The sequence below is a fragment of the Hippocampus zosterae genome, chromosome 12 (assembly GCF_025434085.1).
Source record: "Hippocampus zosterae strain Florida chromosome 12, ASM2543408v3, whole genome shotgun sequence".
NCBI classification, from domain to species: domain Eukaryota; kingdom Metazoa; phylum Chordata; class Actinopteri; order Syngnathiformes; family Syngnathidae; genus Hippocampus; species Hippocampus zosterae.
Genome location: NC_067462.1, coordinates 17789132 through 17808239, shown reverse-complemented (window position 1 = coordinate 17808239; position 19108 = coordinate 17789132). Strand labels below are relative to the sequence as shown.

The window sequence follows — 19108 nt, the reverse complement described above, 5'->3', positions numbered from 1 at the left end:
TTCGTTGTTCTCTCCTTTTTAAAATCCAATTAGACTGCTTACAACGACTGAATCGCCCTTCACGCTGCGCCAAACTTGACTCTGTTTCTTTAAATATCATCTGTTGGTTTTTTAAAAAGAGCTAATTAATCCTGTTACTAGCTGCATGTGATATGTGCACCGCGTCCTCCGTGTATACATGGACGTAAAAACGGGGAAAGGGTTCAGGAGCGGATGGGAGCGATAGATGGATACCTTCTGTCTTTCCCAAATATTTCAATTTTACATAGACGTTGTTTCCTACCCATGTACGCTGTTATACCAGGCACCGTTGCCCAAAGGGCCTTGCGGTACACAAATACGCGCACACGCACACTGGCTGAATTCGGATACGCAGGATCGCCGTGCAGCCGCAACCCGCTGCCAGTCCCTCCACAGCCGGCCTGCTTTGGCTTTGCTGTCTCAGCCCATTGGGCCAGCCAGGCGTGCAGAGGCGGACACGAGCAAGGCGTGGCACGCGTGAGACATGACGCACATATGGGCGTGCCTCCAGTTCCTCCCCTGACCCCCTTCCAGTTGTCATTGAAATGTCTTACATGCGAACTGTTGTGAGATTTATAATAGATGCAGGCTCTCAGTGTGACGTCAACATTAGCAGTCAGGAGCAGTGTACTGTATTTAGGCCTGGAAGAATAAACTGAGACCTATGGACTGCGTAGCTGCGTCAAAGTCCTGCAATCATACACCTTCATCAATACACTCCTCATTCAGGTGTGAATTTTGCTCCACCCATCTAAAAAAACTAGAAAATATTGCAGCTTGCCTGGGGACATCAAATACATGTCCCTTCTGTGTACCTATCTCATGTCGTTGCAAACTGAAGAATGACCAAATAAAACCAGATCAGGTTACAGCCAACATAACAAAGACAGAGCATAACATCTCTATTTGTTTGCACAGTTGTGCAAATTTGTAAATAATCGAAAAGACAGACCAGTCCAGTGTCTTGTGTATGGAATAAAATAACTGGATATTTCAAGAAAATCATAGTTCAGTTTTTTTAAATGTGTATGGTTTTGGTTTAAATATTACTTTATAAACTTAAAAGTACAGTTGTTCAGACTAGGCCAGCATTTTTCCAACTTGGTCCATCGGAGGTGATGTGTAATAATTCAGCCAGACAGGAATCCCCGTGCTGCAGCAAAGTGGGGCATAACCCAGTCCCAGTAGTGTTAAGAGTTAACTGGAGTATAAAAATCCCTGCTGCCCTACTTTTTTAGGTCCAAGGCTGCTCGACGACTGTGCCCGGCTCGCCTGCTCCACTCGAGGCATTGGGCACTACAAAAATGTGTTAAATGATAATTAAGCAGTGAGGTCACTGGCCTGCAGGGGCTTGTTACTTGGGTCATGCAGACACTGGCTAGTTTCAGGAATAGTCCATTTAGAATGGTGGTATATCCTAACGTTTAACATAATCCTTCACGTTTGATTCAAACTTCAAATCAAATCAAACGGGGATTCTCCTCTATATAAAATATCTATTGTCACTTGTGTATTAATTTATGTGAAGACACTGATTATGTTAGTCAATTCTCACAATATTTAGGAAAGAAATAAAGACTTTCAACAAATCTCTACCAGTATCATTTTCAAATGATCACTTCTACATCATTGCATCATGATAAGCAATTTTTAGGGCTACCTGGTGACCTCTGGTTTACAGTATACTCGTGGTTCACTCTTCATACATGTATATTTTTGTTGCAGTTTTTTTTCTCCAGTCTAAGCAGTCCCCAGCTATTTGCTGAAAAACTCACATATTTGCCGTTTTTTTTTGCATATTCTGAAATACCCGAAGTTGCTTCAAAGTGCAACTAAGGCTGAGTTTAAATTGGAATTGATGTCAAGGGAGTATGGTGCAGAGATCCACAATGGTTGAGGGACTAGCTTTCGTATATTGGGAGGAGGTAAGTTTAGTCTGGGCTGTTAGTGGAAGTTACGGAGAGTTCACCCCCCCCGGCCCCCCACACACACAGACACACACGCACACACTTCGGGTGCATTTTTTTCCCAATCAAATCATCAGAAAGGTCTTACGTGACACATGGACAGTGTCAAAAACAATTAGTGTTCTACAATGTTGTGTGCATCCATGTTTATGTTCTGTGGAGCTACATCACTCAATCTCCCCGTCTCTTTAAAAAAAATACTTTCTATTGTTATTGTGGTCTTCTTTGAGTTTATACCAATGAATTCCTCCCCATTCTGCATTTGTGTAAATAAATGCTCCTGGCCACGATTGGCTGGTATGCAATTTCCTTTCTTTACTCGTTAATAGACTTTATTATAGGTAAAGCTTGGTGGTATATTTAGTCGTTTTGACTTTTCCACTCGTGCAAGAATAACGGTTGACCTCCCAGGCAGTTTGACGCCTACTTCGGGAATCATACATCTGCTCTCAGAGTCCCATGACCGATGTGGCACTTTCTCTGTCAGCGACTCATTCATGGGACAGCAGGTCATTCTTGTTCTGCTGGCTCCTCTGGTGGTCGTAACAGGTCAAAGCAGGTCAATGTCTGACATTTTTGTCTCTATCACTCTCTCTTTCTCTGTTTGTGTCAGCGTCTGTTCTGTGTGGAAAAGTAATTCCTGCTCCTTTCAGGAAATTCCTCTTCATCCCAGGGGTGAAGCTGGAGGAGAGGGTGTGAGCAGATATTAAATTCGGAGGCCAAGGGATGCTTTCCAAGGCTTAATTTCGGTTTTTAGGTTTGGGACTTTTCTTTCGATGGCAAAAGAAAGTCAGCAGTGGATATTGTTTTCCGATATAAATGCGTTCATACAAAAACGTATCGGGCCCTAGCCCTAGTTCTTCGATTTGCGTAAGAAGAATGAAATGGGAAGCTAATCATCTACTGTATATTCTTTGTAGCACAAAATAACAGGTCCATATAAAGTAATTGCAACATTCAATCTAACATTGCCAACTGCGTCATTGTCATCATTTTTCGTTTGTTTATTTACAGTTTTGTGAGCATAAACTTTATTGCAGTGTTTTGGGTTTTTTTCCACTCAAGGTCAATATTAAGGGCATTGATGACCTTTGTGTTCTTGATCTTAGAAATTCGGGTATGTGAGTCCTTTCTTCTTTATTTCTCAAAATAATTCTGAAGGATTACATAATGGAGAAGATAATTCGTTTTATCTGTAAATATATTTTTTGTGGGTGTGGCCGTTTCAGTTGTTATTCAAGTTTGTTTTACACCTGCAGAGAAAAGACGGTTGCTCGACAGTACATTTTCTGAATAAAACCTGTTGTTCTTTTTCCCTAGAGCATTTGGTTTCAACAAACTGTTAAAATCCCCAAACTTTATTCTTACTTTTTGTCATTTGAATTGCTAAACATGGTTGGTAATGTTTTGCAAAATATTTCAAGACATGATGGTGGTTCTGTAAATACAACTGACCAGTATGTTAAATTCCGTTTTTAAAATATGTATTTTACTTGATAGAATTTCCATAACTTTGTCTATTATGTTTATTTATTCTCATTCAGTCCATTTCAAAGCTTTATCCACATATAGAGCAACCGCTGCATCTTTTCTATTTTACATGTTTTTTAAGTACCGGTAGTTTGTCTCTCTCATTAACAAGCCAGGTTGCAGAAATGGCAATTATTTGAAAGTTGGTGAATTCGTCTAGGTATTTTTTTTTAATGGAGTGCAACCTCAAAAGAGCTCAATTCAGAACACCAAAGGAGTGTGCGTTTTGCTTTTTCTTTGCTTTTATTCCCAATGTGGAAGTCTCGTTTAAAGCAAAAATTAGACTCTGTGATCACATGCAGCATCACAGAATGTAACATGACTCGCCTTTTCATATATTTTTGTCCAAAAAGTTTTAAAAAGCTTTTGCGCTAACTTATTTTTACACTTGGTGCTATGATAGTTAATGTCACAGTGTGATTAATTAAAAAAACAACAACAACACAAAAAAAGCATCTACATTACACCTTGATCGTGACAATTTAACCATGGAAAAGAAATACATTTCCTGTGAGGCAAAATTCAATCTTGACGGTTATACTGTACACCTGCAGTAGTATTTATTTATTTAATTTCTGGAAACCTTTGTGTTGTAACCCTTACTGTTCTGATTCATCTCCCGAAATTAATCATTTGGAAGAAACCGAATGCCGACTCATGAAAACCAAACAAGCCTAACCTGCCCTCTAGGAGAATAACCGTTACAGGTATGTCTATTTTCATATGGCATCCTCAAGAGTGGAAAAATTGAATTTTCAAGTTGAATACAAGCTGATCAGCAGCACACAAGACACCATAATGTGTTGTTGTTGCACACACGTGAGGCCAATTTATTATTATTTTTTTTATATGACTGCCATAACAGCTGCATTTTTTTGCCTTTTAGAACTTGCATAACTTGTACTTCAAAAGAGTCTGTGTGTGTGTGTGTGTGTGTGCGTGCGCGTTTTTGTGTGTCTTGCCGCAGTCTTTTGTGTTGTTTATTGTTGAAACAGGAATCTGGCGGGACGCAACGGCTCAGCCTTGTTTGTGTGTGCATATGACACACAAGCACAGCATTAATGGGGTATCCAGATGAGGTCCTCTTCTATTTTCTCTGTTTATTGAACTTTGTTGCCAAACCAAGTAGTTACATTGAGTCTTTTGTTGTTATTTTGAAAGTAGAGAATTCGAACATTTAAGTTTTGTGGGGCTCCACAGCAAATATTTTCGACTGGGGAAACTCAAATTGTTGCCCTGCAGGGGCCAGAGGTGAGGGGTGTTATCTTGTTGTTAGTCCAGGAGACATTCCACTCATCGTGCCACACAGCTTGGTACAAGGCTTGCTTCTTTTCCACTGGTGGGCTTCACCGTTGTCCAACTTCACTAAACGTTGCCCACCGGTGTCGGGCGTGACCTTATCACGTTTTGTGTTGACACCGGACAAGAACACGCTGAGAGTTTAGTTGGTTGAATCTAATGCCAGACAGATTGAGCGGCATTCTGGCTGCTCTCGCCCATTGGAAAATTGGGTCTAATTTCTTTTTTCTTATTCTTTTTTTCCCCCTCTGTGTTTTTCCTCTCCACTCAAGCCAAGCCCCTCTTTCTCTCTCTGTTTTTCTCTTTTCATGTCTTTCGGCCCGTATGGAGAACCAGGGGCAGGTTGTGCAGCTGGGAATCAGGCCTCTTTCAGACGATGCTCACTGCAGCCTTTATCAAAGAACTTAATCGTTTTAAATCTTCCTTCAATATTAAAGACCCAATCGCCGATGTTTGTGTGTTTTTACTCAGTAGAGCCAGACCACCAAGGTTAGTCTCCAAAGGTTTTGTTAGCATCATTAATGGGCTAACCCATCACAGTATCTGAACATGTTTTTTTTTGTTTTTTTTTCCACCAACTTCTGTTCTTGGAAAGCTGTGCTCCATGTTTTGAAGTGTGCAATCCAAAAATGTTAATTCTTTAAGATGATTCATTTTGTTTATTATATTTGTTGGCTGAGAGTATCCCTCCATCTTCTCGACAGTTTATCCTCACAAGGGTTGCGAGTATGCTAAAATATAACTTTGTGTGTATGCACATTGCACTTTACCTTTCCCATATCTGCAGACACAATTCAAGATTTCGGAAACATTTGTTGACCAAATCCACAGTGTTGATTTGCTGCAACATTCGTTGGGAGCAAGTTACATTGTTGGGCCCAGGCATCTATTTTGTCAGCATAATTATTTGTTAAACTCTGACCACGTTAAAGCTGTCCAGCCTGATGCTCCTGCCAAAAATCAAAATGGGCCAAGAAGAACATCTGCTGGTCCTCGTGTCTCTGCAAAGGAATATTTTATTCCTAGCCTCAAAGTTTGTCTTTTGAGTGTCGAAATGATATATAAAAGTTGCTGAGCCAGAACAGCAGGCCTGAGGTGTTGTTTTAGCATGTGCGTCAGTGGAAAGCAGGTCTGGAACAGTGGCTGTGTTCTCTGGCCGTATACCTTTTGGGTTCTGCAACACATGCCCGTGCACGTGAACCGGCTCCAAAACAAACCGCAACGAGCTCCTGACGCTGGAGATGGAAAGTGTGTGTCGAGAGTGTCTCACTCGGGAGTCATGTGACGCTCGTGTGGCTAGAGCGGCACCATGTTTCAGTATGTAACGCTCCCCTCCCCAAAGTGCAGGAATGACCGCTACATCAAACCGATGATGTGACACAGGCTTGTAATAAGGAAAATGCCTTAGTGGTAATGTATATAGTTATGTTGGACCAGCCTCATATTGCATTCGCATTAGCATTATTCCAAATGTCAGTGTTCAACATTTTCTCCCAATGTAGGTGGGATTGAAATAATCTAATAGAGCAGTGATACAGGAAGTTGAACCTGTAACAATAGAGGAGATCTTTTTTTCTTGATGTGACGCTGTTACATGAAGCGTTAGCATTAGCAATATTCCAAATGTAAATGTTCAACACTTTCTCCCAACGTGACACTCTTACATGAAGCATTAGCATTAGCATTATTCCAAATGTAAATGTTCAACACTTTCTCCCAACGTGACACTCTTACATGAAGCATTAGCGTTAGCATTATTATGTGGTTTTATTGTTCTTGTTTTGATTGTAAGGTGTCCTTGAGTGTTTTGAAAGGCGCTTATAAATGAAATGTATTATTATTATTATTAAATGTAAATGTTCAACACTTTCTCCCAATGTAGGTTGGATTGAACAAATCTAATAAAGCAGTGATACAGGTAGTTGAAACAGTAACAATAGAAGAGATCTTTTTCTTGATGTGACGCTGTTACATGAGGCATTAGCGTTAGCATTATTCCTAATGTAAATGTTCAACATTTTCTCCCAATGTAGGTGGGATTGAAATAATCAAATTAGAGCAGTGATACAGGAAGTCGAAACAGTAACAATAGAGGAGATCTTTTTTTTCTTGATGGGACGCTGTTACATGAAGAAGCCAAGCTTTTGTGTGTTTGTCTTCTTGTAATCAAGAGGTTGCTACACATTGGTTATTTTGACATCCTTAGCAAAAGGTCCTGCTGCTCAATTGCGAACTGTATTTCTTCAAATAGTGGCTGTCCCTCAAAAAGCGCCCTATGGACCATGTGGTTAAGGCATTTACGGTGGGATGATCAAATGCAACAGTTTTCGCTGTTAATTGTCGGAAGCTACTGCGATGCCATTTGAATGAGAAATAACCTCTGATCTTAAATATGTGATAACCTAGGGTTGTGTAATGGGTAAATTCAATTGTTAGATACAAATACCTTGAGAGGTCAAAATCGCATCAAAAATGTTTGCGTTTCCGAGACCCTTGTCTTGGAAAAATAGACATTTTGATTATGTCTAGCCAACACTATGGTGTGCCAAGATTTGAGTTGTAAAGCGCCACCTTTCAAAGTAGGATGGATTAATACGGGTGGATAGTGCTGCTTCATTCATCTTCCACAAACACAGTATGATTCCGAATACCACGTTTAGACTAGCTGGGGTGCATAGAACATATTCTAGCCAGACTTTTTTGGACTTGAATTACCCTTGAACACATTTGTCATGCTGTCACTAGAGAAATTGTAAGTTACTCTCATGAATTAGATGGGAATACTGACTATTTTGCCGCGTGAAAACTAGTCAGCCAAACGGAAAGGTATGAAACCACACAAGCGGCATTTGGAAAATGAATATACTACAGTGTGGACTGTAGTCTACAAACACCACACGTGTGTTGTAACTAGAGATGGTAGAGTTTATTACATCTGCTAAGTAGTTTAAAAAAAAACATTTGAAAAACAACAACCTTAAGTAGTACTGTATTCGCCAGCCAGCTCATACTCACATGTACAAGTTCCCGGGTTCCCGTCCACAAGCTATACCACCTATAGCTTGTTGTTGTTGCATAAAACTTTATTTTTGTGCTTTTTTATTCTTTTTTTTTTTTTTTATTAAAAGCAACCCTGAATCTTGGGCATCTTTTTTTTTTTTCTTTTGGTGTTTTCCACCATGTCGACACCAAGTCAACACTGACTGAATGCTTTCATCTGCAGAAATGTCCATGAGATGAACACAAAACTGTCCAAACTGGGAGGCGCAAATATGGTTTTAATGTTATTAATTATAGTTTCCAGTAACTCCAGCTCTATTGATGATTTAGAATTATTGTGTAATTTTTAACAGAACAGAGCTATTTTGTCCCATCTGAAGCATCCTCTGTGGTTCTGGAGTCCGTTAACAATAGCTTAAGTTCAGGTTGTTTTTCCTGTAAAGTGGTCTGCGGTGAGGCTTTTGAACTTGTTGGAACTGGAGCCAGTCTGACGGTGTTTAGCTGAGTCAGACCCCATGTCATCATCTGCACTCTCATTAAATCGTTATCTCCATAACTCACTGTTCGTGTTTGTGTGCCAGATCCAGAAGCAATCATCTTCAGAGGACACAGCAAGAAAGATAAAGGCGTGAAATACAAATCCCATCTCTATTTGTTCCCACTTGTATCTTATGTGTCCTGGGTAGGCTCTGTTCCAGGTGTAGTTTTTGGTCAATGTGGACCAGACTGGAAATTCATCCTGTGAGATAGTTGAATTGGGAGTCACTGCAGATCCAGCCCTCAAACCACTTGTAGCTGTAAGAGGGTTGCTTATGAGAGCATTCTGTGGGTGGAGGTTTTTCACGTGGCCTCTATAAAAAAGCAAAATCTGATTTCCCCTCATTTTCAGCTGATCCAAGGTTGTACAACCGCGGCCCATGGGCCTCTTATGAAAAATACACAAGACATGAGTTTTCATGCATGTTTAGGGTCTCGAATATGGGGGGGTCGGGTGCTATCAAGACAAACATTAGCAGTTGCGCCTGCCACTCTTACCGGATTTTTATGTGGCTTAATAATGACAAAGCAAAGCAATTTCAAGAGGGCCTTTGCTCTGCAAGCTCACAACACAACAACACCAGGCTAAAGATAACCTGCCACAGTGTTTTTAGCTAAACTTTCCATCTGTTGCAACATGATTGCAGATGACGTATTATGCCCAATATGGCCTCCATTACCTCCTCCTATAGCATTTGAAGAACATGTCAGCACTAAAAATCAGTGCCCTAAAATAACCGGTCATGAAATAAGTACTGTATGTATATATATTTTTGGGATGCCCTTTACCACAAATTGGCATGCCTCTGTTTGGGGTCAGGGTTTTTGTTCATCTCAGGCCGGCCACATTATAGAGGGAAGGGGGCAAGCATTGTGATATTGTTTCTTAGCTTGTTTTGTCACATTCTGTTGTCACCCAGGGTCTGAAACGGTGACGAATTGCCATGAAAATTCAAACGCACACTCCTACTCTTGTCCACTTCAGCTCGAGAAGACATAAAAGTGATCTGCATAATATTTTGGATGTCATGACATTACAAATGTGGTCTTATGAGGGAAAACTAGTACCTACTAAAAATATTGTGCTCTTTTTGTTGTTGTTGTTGTTGTTGTTTTTTTACAGGTTGAAGTGGACAACAGTAGGAATGTGCATATGAATTGTAATGCCAATTAAGTCATGCATTTCAGACCTTTAGTGATATAAAAGTTTGTTGGATTCCATTCAGTCCAGTAGTTGAAAATAAAAGTTTGGATCTAACACATTTGTGCATCATGGAGTAGTAGTCAAAAACATCAAGGTTTGTTTAACACTGAAAAGGTAAGGTGCTTGTAAACTAAAATGTTTATTTATTCTTTGAAATTGTAATCAAAAAAAGATGCACCATAATAACAGCGCATATGAACGAATGACACAAATGCAAAAAGAAAATCAAAACATGATGACAGCCCTATTGAAAAAGTGAAGTGCCAGTAAATGTCTTAACTCTCAATAAAATGAAAAGTGACAGTAACGTTAGGGGTCATTTGCGGTCAAAGTCCCTCTGTCACGTGTATGAGGCAACTGGCAAGTAAAACAACACCAAAACCGCTGTTTTCAACTCTGTCTGTTTCTGGACGTGGACTTCTGACATGTGTTTTTTGTGTTGGTATTGCATATCATGGCTTAGGTTTCTGTATGATCTTCTTTAACTGCTGGTTTTGCACTACACTACGGTCAATGGCCCTTGCATATGAACGCAGCAAGCGACGCCACAATCTTCTGTGTACCAACAGCATGCAAATTTACAGGGGACTAAAAAAAAAAAAAAAAAGACCCAAACCTTTAATTTAAAAGTATAGTGTGCTCGCTTCAGGCTGCTGCTGCTGCTGCTTGACTTTGTTGTTTGGTTGAGCGCGGCTTCCGTCCATACAATGCAAATCATATGCAAAGCATCCCCCACTGGCCAGGATTCAGAAGATTTATTGAATCAATTACGAATTGTGACGGGAAGTTGCTCAATTGATATTGAATTGCGACAGGAAGTATTGCAACGCATGAACAAAACAATATTTTTACCCACCTCTCGACAGTGGAAGACATCTGCAGACCGTGGGTTTGATTCCTGCGGCCTTCAGCTGCCTCCAGACTAAACTGTCTCTGAGGGAGGGGGAGGGGCTGTCTACCACCTCTGTGCTCAAGCTTCTCAGTTACACGCAACACTCACACACACACACAAGCACCGACACACTCACTCACTGTGTGCATCCCCCAGGCCGAATGGAACTCATATTTCCCACTTATGTGCTGGTCAGTGAACACCCCCACCCTCAGACAGATGACATTTTAGATCCAGAAAGTTTTTGCAGTGGTGTCATTTAATTTTACAGTTGACACACTTTCCACATAGTTTTGATCCCCCTGTGACTTTTGTGATGGAATGAAAGTCTTATCCAAATAAACTCGGGTGGTTTTTTTTTCTGGTGCATTTAGGAAAAAATGAACAACATCCCAGTGCCCACAATAATGTGAGCAGTTTAGTTGTGTTCAACATTTGTATAGTTTGGAGTATTGGCTGTGAGGGTCATAGCACCATATCTTGCATTTTCTTGAATTAAAAAAAAACTTTGCTGTGATTGGGGCAAATATAATTTTTGTGTTTTAATGAAGTCCACATGCAGAAATCCTTTTTTCCTAAATGTGCCTCTTTTTTCCCGTGGTGATTTTCTTCTAAAATTTGAAGGTGATTGACACTCTTTCCTCAATTGTACCAAAGATGTCTACTCCGAATGATATATAATGTTCTTTTCTGTCAGGGTCTCATGCTTCTTGATATCATTCATTCATTCATTCATTCATTCATTCATTCATTCATCTTCTGTACCGCTTGATCCTCACTAGGGTCGTGGGGGGTGCTGGAGCCCATCCCAGCCGTCTCCGGGCAGTAGGCGGGGGACACCCTGAATCGGTTGCCAGCCAATCGCAGGGCACACATAGACGAACAACCATCCACGCTCGCACTCACACCTAGGGACAATTTAGAGTGTTCAAACAGCCTGCCATGCATATTTTTGGAATGTGGGAGGAAACCGGAGCACCCGGAGAAAACCCACGCAGGACCGAGGAGAACATGCAAACTCCACACAGGGAGGCCGGAGCTGGAATCGAACCCGGTACCTCTGCACTGTGAAGCCGACGTGCTAACCACTGGACTACCGGGCCGCCCGCTTCTTGATATCATGAACAGTAATTAGTGCAACCCAATAGCTCACCAAACTCTTACTTCAACGCCACTGCACTGAATACCCAACTTGAACGGAGATAATTTGGGACCGTGAAGACACCAATATAGTATATAATAATGATTCCTTGTTGTGGGGAAACTGTGACACCACTTATTGAGGCTTTTTGTATCCACCAAAAGTACATATTTTAGCTATTTCCCTTCAGCAGTACGTACACACAGCCAAGTTTAGCAAAGACGTCACTTAGCCTTGAAAATAACAAGTATAATCGCATCCAGATGAAGGGGTGGAAGAAAAAAAACAATAGCTGCAAGATGTTGACGGTCAACGAGATGAGACCTGACAATGCATTGTTCAAACACCTCCTCTAAGAACCCTGAGAAGTTCATATTCAACGTACAATATAAAGCAATGTATTAATGTAATGAGACAAACCAGAAGAACTTTGCCCTATAAGTCATTTGACCGTCCCCCCAAAAAAGAGCAAATGTGCAACTTTAAGCAGATTTGTCAAGGCGTTAGCCAATTGTTCCAAATGCTTTCTTGTAACTGTGACTCATGTTGTTTTAGGAAGTATTGTGAAGATTTCATGAGGACGATAAGACTGAAACTGCACTATCTCCAAAACGAACCATGTAGCACAATCATTTGCCAAGTATCATTGATTCATATGTGGTGCATTTTACAACTTTAACCGTAAGAATCACTCACTCACAATCAGTGGAAAGCTGCTCTGATTATTTTAGGCAATCCTTGTTTGCACGTGTTGTGTAATAGCAGTCTGTATGCTGTTGACTTATGGTTCACATTGCACTAATTTTCCCTCCATTTGTGTATTGAAGAAAAGGTCAGAAGCAATTTTACAACTGACTGTGTCGGGATGACATTTTGACAAAATGAGTTGTGATGGTTCAATGAAGTGTTACTGATATTTGCTGAGTCAGCAAATGACGACCTGGAAACTGATCAAAGGCTTCCAGCCCAGTCCTGAGGCTTTTGTGCTTCCCCCCTCCCCCCTTGTCATTCTCTGGCCACTCCATTGGCCACTCCCAAGAGGAAAATTTTGATATCTGTGATTTTTCTGCCATTTTCACATGGATACAATATTTTACATGAAATCAATTGCACACGCACGCACACACGCTCACACGCATGCCCGCGCAGACAGACGGAATACAAGCGGGAGCAAACCCAAGTAAAGAGTAACATTTGGTATTGTGAAGAATTAAGAGATTTTTGGGTTTTCATGAAGTCAACTATCAGTACGCAGATGCAAAGGAACAGCAAATAAATAAACTATAGTAAAATTATCGAGTAAATTTAGCACAGCAAAACGTTGCTTTTTATTTTCACTTGTTCCTGCTTGATTATGAGTTTGATGGGCTTTGTTTTGGAGTTGCGTGAATTTTATTTCATGAAACCTTGACTAGTGCATCGGCCTCACAGTGCAGAGGTGCAGGATTGGATACCGGCTCCGGCCTACTTGTGTGAAGTTTGCATGCCCCCCCCCCCCCCCCCCGTGCCTGCGTGAGTTTTCTCTGGGTACTCCGGTTTCGTCCCACGTTCCAAAAATATGCGTGGCAGGTTAATGGAACACTCCAAATTGTCCAGTTGTCTGTGGATGGTTGTCTGTCTCTGTGTGCCCTGCGATTGGCTGGCAACCGGTTCAGCGTGTCCCCCGCCTACTGCCCGAAGACAGCTAGGATAAGCTCCAGCATACCCCGTGACCCGTATGAGGATATGTGGATCGGAAAATGGATGGATGGATGAAACCCTGACTGTGGTTGTTGGCCCAGTATCATAAACAATGAGGCACCTATGCCCTGACCATCCCTCACTGAAGTGTTGTCACCTTGGCCACCCCACTGAAAAATTTCTGGCTACAGCCCTGGGTCGTGATGTTGTTACAGAGAAGATCCTACACCCTCCATTTCTGACAGAATTCTATTGAGGGTCCGAGGGAAGATTGGCGACATGGAATCTGAGATGGTTGTTTTCAAAGCTTTAACGCTAGCGGCAGCTGCCTGTATTTGTGTCATCATTGCCTTTTCTGGAAGGAAAAAGGGAGGCGGCTTATTTCAGCCAATGGTGAAGAGCAACTTCATTGGTTGTAGAAAAACAGATGGGGGACAACTTATGGGGGCCACGGCAAAGCAAAGTTTTATCGGACAACTTGACAGAGGTTCTGGCTCATCCGGAAGGAAATGTCAGGAAATGCTTCTGCTGTCTTCATTTGTGGAAACAGATCATCCAGATGGAGTTCTGGGTAAATCGTTGTCTCGGAAAACTCGGTTAGAGGAGATTGCCTTCATATTTTTACCCAACCCGCCAACTGTATGTTGACGGGATCTGCCAAAAACGAAACCAAAAAGGTTAGAACCAATACAAATATGAGGCTGCTGTTGTGTCCTGCACACTTGGAGGTTATTTACACTCTACACACCAACTGAACTTTGGGGGTTAAGTGGGCCTGGATTTCGGCCAGGGAAACGTCTATAATTTGCCACTGGAGTATTTCTCCAAGTTTCGAGGAACACTTTATTGGCCACTTGAGGGGAAAGCCACATTTTTCACATTGGCCAAAAATAGACACATCCTATGGAAGTGAAGGGGAAAGATTGGTTGCATACAAATAAGTGCCCCCTTGCTCAAAGGGCTCATTGGAAGTGCACAGGAAGCTATCTGGCTCCTCTTCTTTCCATACCTCAGTCCTTATTAGGACTTGGACCAACAAGCCTAGATAGACTGAGCCCCTGCAACCCACCCTTTGAATATGGTCTTGGCCTTTCCACTGGTAGGAGCTCCAAAGTCAAGCCCCGGAAATAATTTATGTTTGGAATTTCCCTGAATTCCATGAGAGCCCCGCCTCAATCATCTGCTGAAAATGTTCTATTTATAATCCGGTTGTTGGTACTCTCTGTTTATTACAAGCAAAATGAGCTTGCTTTTCAGTGCGTCGGCAGTTATTGCTCGTTGACAATATATCGGAGGTCTTTTGTTACGTAAATATTTCTGAATGGCAAGCTGAAGAAAACTAGGATTTTCTTGTTTTGGCTCCATACTCTGCATTTAATTACGATCGGTCAAAATCATGACAAAATAGAGATATTTCTTTCTTTTTTAATACCAGACATTGATACTTTGCAGCAGAGGTCCCCAACGAACCCACGGCCATCAGGTAGACCCTCAAGGACCACATGAGTAGCCCACACCCCATTTCTAAAAATAGCTCACCACTGTTGCGAAAATGTGATTTCCAAGAGATGATGTTGAAGCAATCGTTTGAAAATGTAAAGCCCTCAGAGTTTTATAGAAATAGTATTTTACTTCGATATTCTTCTGTTTACCTGTTAAATAGCTATCCATACATTCAATACCACTTAATTCTGGTCAAGGTAGTACGGTGCTGCAGCTGAGTTTGGGCAAAGGGTGGACACACCCGTCTTCAGTCAGTCGCAGGGCATGTAGACACGGGCAATCATTCACTCTCACATTCACAATGTCACTGGGTGACAACTGAGCCCATGCTGCCTGCGTTTGGAGATGCTCATTCCAAACCTGGTGTAATGAATCATGCTTGGTTGGCTTTGCTCTTCAATGTGTTGTGTTGCTGAAAAAATTGAGGATTCCCCAGTGGGATACATTATGATTGACCTTGCTGTTGTCGTTCCGCAGTGGAGCTCATCTGACTCGTAGCCCTCCCTGAATCGTGCAGTTTCACAAATCATCGTCAGAGTGCCCGTTGGAGCACATCCGGTGACTTTTATCCAACATTTTCTTTTGCACGGCCCGCCTTGATTTGTTTGCACAATGACTTTACATCAAGAAAAGAATACAACAGAGAGAGGGTGTTAATGTTGGTTATTTTTAGGTGGCTCACATCCATTCTGCTCGGCATGAAGGGAAAAATTTATGCACATGGACACACACTAGTGCCACCTGCTGACTACACATTTGTTGTGTCGACAGCTGCTCGATAAGAGGTGTTGAGCAAAACATAACCGCTACATTCTCACTTTATTTAAATGGAAAACCTAGCACTTACGTTTTCCCCTTATGAATATTTATGCACTGGCCTATAAAATTCCAAAGCCAGCTGTCAGAACAAATGCCCTTCAGCCAGCAGACTTGACAGGCCGCTGTGGTGTGCTACAAAAGAAATATGATCACATAAATTTAATAATCCCCTTCTCTTCTGTGTGTGTGTGTGTGTGTGTGTGTGTGTGTGCGTGTGTGTGTCTATCTGTGCAGGCTGACTGGATTGGTTCAAGTTGTGCTGCTGCAGAAGCTGGACTTGCAAGAGGCAAAAGGCATCGAGCGGCAAGTTCCATACGTCACACCATCACGTGAACGACAAAATGGTTTTCTTGAGTGTTGTTGGTTGTATTTTTAATTACCGGGATGTGAAACGCTTTGAGTTATCGTGTTTGATAACACGTGTTATAGCTATAAAGCTGCCTTGCCTGTCCTGTCCCTACCATTTGATCATCAGCCAATATAAAACTCCCTTTACGTCCCCTTCGGGTATAAAATAGATAATGCAAAAACACCAGAGATTGAACATTGATTAAAGGCAGTATGTACAGCAGCAAGGCAGCGCGAATGGGATTTGAGCGGATGGAAAGGAATCATTTGACCCATCAGCTGACGGAAGTATGATAGATGGTCCCATAAGTGTCTGTGAAAGTTCAATTTTCAACTTCCCACATTGTAAGTAGCCTATCAGATGACCGGCACATGCTTTCCCGATGACAGTGCAGCACTTGAAAGCCATAAGGCCCCTAAATATATACAGTCGTAAACAATTTTATTAGTCATGGAAACGGGAAAACATGAACTACATCTTTAAGTTATTTAACGCTGACTCTGTACTGGCCAACGAGCTTTTGAGAATTTTGAACAGGAATGAGAACTTTCAAACGAATTCACCATTTTGCAAAATCTCTGGGCTTCTACGAGAAGTCAGAAATAAACAAGCGTTCAACCACGGAAACTTTTTTTATGTTTATAAATGCTGTAGAATCACTATAATTTAATTACCAATGCTGTTAATTTCGAGCAGATGATGCCAAAATGTTAAATTGCGGGGCTCAAGCCTGCGAGCAAACTGTTCTCAAATTCAACCTGTTTTTCAAAGTGTGCGAGTAAGAATTTCATCCCATTGCACTTTGGGATTTCATGCGCACGCTGTCCCATTCAGAAACCCTTTCAGGACGTCTGTATTCGTTCCACGCATGCGCTTTGCTCCACATCAATACACATGCGATTATAAAACGAAAGCAAAACAAACAAACATCCCCTTTCTTGTTTGTCTTAAAGTTATCATGAAATACTGACAGATCTCTATTAAGCGCTGTTCGAAGGAGGGATTGTTGCTGGTGTACACTGTTGTTTCCCATGTGTGGTTGATGCACTGTGTTCAGTCTGCATGGAATCAAGACCGATGATAAAATCACCTCTGCGCAGACACAGACATCTCCACAAAGAGTGCGACGTTGTCTATGACCGCACTATTCGGTCCGATATCCTGAATGGCCACACAAAGGTTCAACACGCCCAAGCCAAACATAGTGTTAGAGAGCTGTTTTATCTAAGGCAGCGGTTCTTAACCTTGTCCGAGGTGCCAAACCCAACCAGTTCATGTGCACATTCACTGAACCCTTCATTACTGAAAAATAAAAATGTGATTAAGACGTTTTCCTTCAGTTTTGAGTTGCTCAACTTGGCATGACAAATCATGCAGCGAGGACGCGTTCTGTGATGCATGTGAATCCGTGCGGTACATATTCGTCCGACCACTTTCTTTTTTTTTTTTTGCTCGACTTAGAATGTTTTATCTTCCGTACCGCTTGATCCTCACTAGGGTCGTGGGGGGTGCTGGAGCCCATCCCAGCCGTCTTCGGGCATTAGGCGGGGGACACCCTGAATCGGTTGCCAGCCAATCACAGGGCACACAGAGACAAACAACCATCCACGCTCACACTCACACCTAGGGACAATTTAGAGTGTTCAATCAGCCTGCCACGCATGATTTTGGAATGTGGGAGGAAACCGGAGCACCCGGAGAAAACCCACGCAGGCCCGGGGAGAACATGCAAACTCCACACAGGGAGGCCGGAGCTGGAATCGAACCCGGTACCTCTGCACAGTGAAGCCGACGTGCTAACCACTGGACTACCGGGCCGCCCTAGAATGTTTTAATACATGCTATAACAATCACACGAGGTACTATCCCAACAGTCACACGTTGACGACTGAGCGAAGTAAATTTCCCACCGCACTGATTGGACAAGCAATGTCATGTGATCATCTGCAGACAGCGATGGCTAAGCGGGTGTGTCATAACTAATTGACATGTTGAGTCGAGAGTGTCTTAACCTCCATGGCAGAGGCTCAGTTGAACCCCTGAGACCGATTCAACGAACCCTTGGGGCTCGATCGAACCCAGGTTAAGAACCATTGATCTAAGGCATTTACGATGCCATTAAGCACATTTAATTACTAATAAGAAAGCAACTTCATATTCACAGGAAACTATTTTGTCTCTGTCAACCAAGTACATACAAAACTACGATTTACCAATTAAGACAACTAAGACAGTTGGTCGCACCGGCGCTAACAGGTGAAAAGTTTGTCTGGAGCCCTGCAGTGTGATGGTGCAATAAATTTGTAGAGCACTGTACTGTATATACAATAGCACTTTTTAAGAATAAGAATAACACCTTTATTCATCTCACAATGGAGGAATTCCCAATTTACAGTAGCAAAGCTATGAAAGGAAGAAAGTAGAAGAACAAAAAGTATAGGGGAGCTGCTGTATAGGCAGCCACTGTGTCATCTTGAAGTCATAATAACATACAAAATAATACAACACAACATTTTATTCTTAAATACAGTTTTTTAAAATCAGTGATGCGCTTGGGTTTCGAACCAACTTTGGAAATGGTTTAGATTTGCCAAAGAAAATACACAATACACTCGATCCTTGGATGTTGACTGACCTGAGGCATACTCAGGCTCATTAGCCTCATGCGACGCATGAAGTCATACTTTCCCAGTTTCTTTCTTTCCGTCTTTTTTTTTGTTGATTTTTTTTCTTCCTTTTTCTTTCTTTTTGATTGTATGACCTTTGGTGTGCACGCATTTCAAGGTCACCTGTTGGTTTCGGCATGCTAATACATTTATTAAGAATGTGACCTTATGCTGAGAAGTCATGATTGATCAAAATGGAGTGCACCACTCGGGTACAACAAGCTGAGGCACTGTTGATTCAGTCTCACCTTGTTCGCTCGGAAGAACAATAAACATCATGATTTCATCTGTCGGAAGTTGAGGTACTTTGTACATCAGTGCAAACCTACTAAAGCACAAAAAAAGGATTAATCTTTATCCATTGTACATTTTTCACATAGCTGATCATGTAGATTTAGTGAAATACCCATCCCTTGAGATCAATTGGCCATTCATCTGTACTGTAATTAATTTGAGATAACCTGTACAGTGCAATTGTGAGTAATTGCAATTCATTGCTA

The 19108-nt window shown here is 41.7% G+C and overlaps 1 protein-coding gene across 3 annotated transcripts in view; it reads left to right on the top strand.

Annotated features, from left to right (window-relative positions):
* The window catches only part of raph1a (Ras association (RalGDS/AF-6) and pleckstrin homology domains 1a), a 57394-nt gene that overhangs the window by 267 nt on the left and 38019 nt on the right, over positions 1-19108 (top strand). For 2 of the 3 annotated variants that reach the window (XM_052081829.1, XM_052081827.1), the window contains exon 2: positions 15828-15886. The exons of the other annotated variant lie outside the window; for it this stretch is intronic. The gene's annotated coding sequence lies outside the window, so the exon portion shown is untranslated. The remainder of the gene's footprint in view (positions 1-15827; positions 15887-19108) is intronic. 3 annotated transcript variants of the gene reach the window in all.